The sequence below is a fragment of the Bidens hawaiensis genome, unplaced genomic scaffold, assembly GCF_021521415.1.
Source record: "Bidens hawaiensis isolate Kalapana, Puna unplaced genomic scaffold, B.hawaiensis_p1.1 tig00035909_1, whole genome shotgun sequence".
Taxonomy (NCBI): Eukaryota; Viridiplantae; Streptophyta; class Magnoliopsida; order Asterales; family Asteraceae; genus Bidens; species Bidens hawaiensis.
Genome location: NW_027496250.1, coordinates 106,158 through 111,691, shown reverse-complemented (window position 1 = coordinate 111,691; position 5,534 = coordinate 106,158).

Genomic DNA, 5,534 nt, shown 5'->3' with positions numbered 1-5,534 from the left:
TAATCTTGGCTAACACATTTTCCATAGTCGTGGTAGACATGGTGGCAAGGCAATTGATAAACAGTCAGCTTCCGTGTCGAACACTTAGTAATACTTGTTTTATAGGCTAGCTACCTATCGATATATAATTGATATAACATTATCCGGTAACGCAACACAAAACGCAAACGCAAAACGCAAACGCAAACACTTAAACGCAAATGGTTTTCTTTATTTATATATGTGAACTCACCAACCCTGTGTTGACACTTTTAGTATGTTGTTCTCAGGTAGCCGAGGCGGGCGCGCGGTATAGGAACATGCATTTCATTGAACTCTATCGTTTTTGCAAACTTGTTTTTAAACTGTTATTAATTGGTTTTTAAGTCGTCCTGCGTGACGCAACACTTGGTTTATGAATTTACGCTTCCGCACTCATTTAAACTTAAATGTTTTCGTGGTTTGAAAACTTTATTTATGGTGTTTGATTATAACTAATGATTCCGATCCTGTTAGTTCACACCCTCTGACGGTAAAACTCCGTTAGTGGATTTTGAGGGTGTGACATTTATATAGCGCTTGAAATAATGAAAACGTTGAGGATCAAGAACTAAGTTATGCCGATAAATGAGATAAAAATGATTGGCCAAAATGAAAAGATGCAAATGAGTCATAACTGAACTCTTTCACAAATCTACTAGTTTTTGGACAATTTGTCCATACAACTAAATGTTGTAAAATATATGAGATATAAAAGAGTTTTTTGTGTGAAAGCGTTACAAGAAAAAATAAAATTATGCAAGGTAAGACATAATTAATGGCACAACAATGGTGGATGCAACACAATTTAATATGGTAATACAGGAGAGAATTGATATGCATCTAATAAATATTATGACAATTAAATTTATCCTTGAAGGATTTAAAAAGCCAAAATCATATTAAACAGGTTCTCGAGAACGATACAATTGCAATATATAAATTCGAGATTTAGTTCATGAAACATCTTAAGGATGTAATTCCTATGCATCAATTAGCATATGGTGATATTCAACAAACTATGTACAAAAAGTATATGGTGATATTCAATAAACTATGTATAAGAATTGTACAAGATGAAATGATAATTATATAATTAAAGATGACATATTTGAATATGATGTGGTAAATAGATGCAAAACTCTAGAAGAGTAAATTTGTATACATGATTGGTTAACATGGAAGGAAGTCCATGACGGATTGTAAAAAATCTTGAGTAGTATATATATACGAAGTCAACATGGAAGGAAGTCCAAGACAAATTATATGAGCATTAAGCATTTAAACTAAACATTCTAGAACATTATTATATGAAATTAACAAGTATTAAATGTGGAATACAAAAGCCAAGGCATAATTGATATGATCAACTCAGTGATATCCCGTGGAAGAGAGGTATGAATATGATGTTGATGTGTGCGTGCTAGTGGTATAAAATATGAAAGGATTTGCTTTTGCACAAGATGATTTCTACGAAGACTAAACACACACAAAATAGGCGAGTGTACCTATCGTATATGTAGAATAGTATTGGTAAGAACCAAGTATCGATCTTTGGACACAAAGGTTTCTAATAATAAATCGTTGTTTTACTTCAATCGGAGGTTTTAATCATTTTGGGGTTGATTTTTAAACTTTTTATAAAATATAAATACTTATATATATAATATATAGGTGACCGAGAAAAGATATTCTAAACGAGTTGTTCAATTATGCGAAGGTTACCATCTAAGATCAAGAATCCACTCCATTTTAGCATTGATAATTAATATGTAGACATGTGATAAACTTGCAGTAGCAATATATGATAGATAGCTCCTTAAGCCTTAAGTGAGCATCTTCGGTACTAAGGAGATGGTATGCGCATTTTAAGGTCCACCCTTTCCTAATGTCATACCATCTCAATGATGTCGATTTGAGTTGACAAGTAGTTTCGTAAAGTAGAAAGATTAGGATTGACTTCGATTTCTCAAATACTAATTCTAACAACTTCGGGTGGTTATAGTTCATCACACAACCTCCCCTTGGTTGATTTATGTAGGTTATAATTACACATTCCGTTAACATGTGGTTTCTTTAACTAATTGGATATCCTAAGCAAAGCCATTTTCGGATTACCAAGGTTTAGAAAAATACACCATAACTTATATCTCATCATTTCTAAGTACAATATAAGGATCCATGTTTCGATAATGTATCAAAGTATTTCTATCTTTCAAGAACATGAATCGATCATGAACGATTGCCAAAGATATTGACAACCACCAACTTTGATTTAGTGATTTAAGATGGTGAAACATTTCTCATCAAAAGATAATTGTAATATAACCATGTACTTGACAAGACTACATCACATGTCTTGGTTAATTATCAAGTAAAACAAAGCTTCTTCATAGATTTTAGATGGTAAAAGGAGTTTAGCTCATAATGAGCATAGTGATAAACATTAAGATGATTGATAATAATAAATACATGATTAAACTTGGAACAATCTAACCAAATGTAGATGAATCCTTCTTCTTAATGATGGTAATGATGGTTGATGATGATGATTAGTGGTGATGACCTCCAAACCTTCAAACTCTTCACTATATCTTCAAAGTGAGTGTTAGTGTGTGTTTTTATAAGTGAAAACCGGAGATAATTCTTTTCAATGCACACCAAATGAGTGCAACATGAGCCACTATTTATAGGCATTCTGGATGGTGAGGCACGGCCCCGTGCATTTTTATGACATGTGCCAGATTTGTTTTGTCTTTTCTGTGACGTGGCCACGGCCCCGTGGTTGGTAGGCACGGCCCCGTGATTTTTAGTGACATGTGCTCAGTTCTTCTTTGTCTTTTCTGTGTTCTCGTCCACGGCCCCGTGCTTTTGCTTCCAGATTTTGACTTTTCTTGTGTCAGAAGCATGGGGGCCTGTTTCTTGAGGCATGGTGGCGTGTTTCTTTGTTTTCTTGTGTTTTCTTCTGTTTTTCTTCGTCTTTTTGCTTGTTTCTTTGTTTGAGGCTTGGTTTCACCTGAAGTAATGTTTTATTATGATAAGTAGTCTTTTATGCTATGTTATTGGATAGAAATTGCAGTTTTTAGAGATTATTTGATGCCAAAAATATGTATATTTATATGTACATCAAACATCCCCATACTTGAACATTGCTTGTCCTTAAGCAATCCCCTTATAAATATCCTCTAAAAACAGCAAATTTAGATTATAGCTACCCTTTAAGTGAGCTTCAAGAAGACGAAACAAAATAACCAATCTTTATGTTAGTGATAAAAGAGAGAAGTTTTGTTTTTATGAGTTTCCGTTTATGCAAAACGTCACGTTCTCACAATGTTCACTCACACTCGGTTTTATATCTGATCATACCTGTGATGTAAGTATGTGAACACTCTTAGCCAAAATGCAACCTGTGATAAATAAGCTTGTAACAAGTTCAAATCTCTACCTTTTTGAAGGGTTGCATAGATCAGAAGGTAAAAAGGGGTTTTGGTTTAGTGTGAGTCAGAATTGGTATTTTGTGGTGGTTCAAGGCTTAATGGTAAATACAACTTCCACTGTTTGTTGGGAGTTTTGAGATGTCTTCGATGGTTAGCTCTTTTTTCTCCGAGAGTTTTTTTTTAAGTACCTAATGACTCTTTTAAGGTCAGATCGTCAAGACCAGTTTTATCGAGGATGTGGATCAATTCTTCCTCAATCCTGTTCTGAATATAACTTCCAACTCTAATGGATCGTTCGGCTTTGAGCCTAATAGCCCCCATCCTCATTAGTTCGGTATATTCATGCTGAGACTGAGTTTGACTTTTTCTACATCTTCCTTCGTGGGACCAGTTTCCGCAACCTAAACATCGTTCATATCTTTTTGTTCTTCTCTTCTTTGCGTTTTTGGAAATTCCACAGATTGGTGGCCTTTGTTCGTTTTGGCGCCACTTTTTCCTCACCTCATTGCTAAAGAGAGAGATTCTCTCCCTAAGTTCTGGAGGCAACCTAGGTTTTGTGAAGTGTATGCAGCAATTGAAATCGAAAGAATGCATTTCCAGTTCTTTAGGGTCTGCCGGTAAAAGACCAGTGTTGTATTTTACCGGTGAAAATGGATAAAGTGATCGGTTTTTTTTTTGTTTTGTAATTTTGGTAATGGGTTTGATGGAATTGTGTGAATATTACCTTCTTCCTTATACAACTCTTTTTTCGGTCTTGAAATGAATAATTGCGACAAGTTCTAAATCACATGAAACATATGACTCACTCAAAGCTTCCGAAAAAATATTTATACGGCATGAGGTTTATCTCACAGTAACGGAGGAATTGGGTATTGACGCCATATTTTGCATAAATTTATTCTCAATATTACAAAACTTTTTCTTACTTTTTCACTTTTAAATGATTGGTTATTTGCAAAAAAATTTCTTGGATTTCTTTTTTAGGTTTAGAATAACCTTTGTCTGCTGCAAAAATATTTGTTTTAGAGAATTTTTATAATTAGTTGGACAAACAATTGGTCAAGTAATTCCCCTCCCCACACTTGAATCTCACATTGTCATCAATGTGACAAGATTCATGAAAATATAAATATTCTAGTTGAGTATTATGGGTAAAAATGGAGAGTTACTTCCCTACTGGTTAACGAAATTTTGACAGAGCGTCCCCTGTTTTTCGTCTGTTTTCCTGTTTTTGTACCTGTATAATATAAAACTGCAAACATCCATAAACAACCAAGCATAAACTGCTAAAAATTGGGTATGGAATCATCCATCCCGTGCCCTTTCGGGCTAAATTAGTACCTAGCATAATGTCTTTGGCACTCATGGCCATAATAGTATCCTAACCAACACAAACAAACAAGTACGATGAAAAGTAAATTGTTCAAAATACACATAATAATAAGTTCATAAAATAACGCCAACCCGTGCCCGTGCGCATGCCCACCTACCTGCGCCGTCAGTCATCAGTTACCCGTGTCCGGGTCAAACGATCCCCACTGCCTATCCATGCGATAGCCCATTCGTTCAATCTCTCGCCTCGTTGCTTCATATTCGGCTGCTCGATGTGCACCGGAGGCAGCCATTTGCTCGTTGATCCTGTTAAATGAGGCGGTAGTGTTAGTTGAGAATTGATCTATTAGTCCATATATACCCTCCAAAGAGTATCGGCTATCATGTGATGAACTGGGGCCGGCCCCTGATGAAGATGGGCCTTCTGTCTGATGGTAGGTTCGGCGGCGGTGTTGTCTGGGCGGTGACTGTCGTCTCTCATGCACATCCTGTATCATCATCTCTGATGGGTCTTCTGGGTCCCAAACCTGATTGTACTTGTCACAAAATCTCCACACACCATGACTGATTTGCTGTACCATCTGCATGCTCTCACAGTAATCAAGGTTGAGAGCTATCGAGTCTAGGCTCCGGGTTCCTTCTGTGTCTGCACCATAGGCCCTGTAGAGGTTGTAGATCCAGGGACCACCGAAGATTGGGGAATTTCCTCGGGCAGTGGCATTTGACATGAAAAGCTTGTAGAATAGC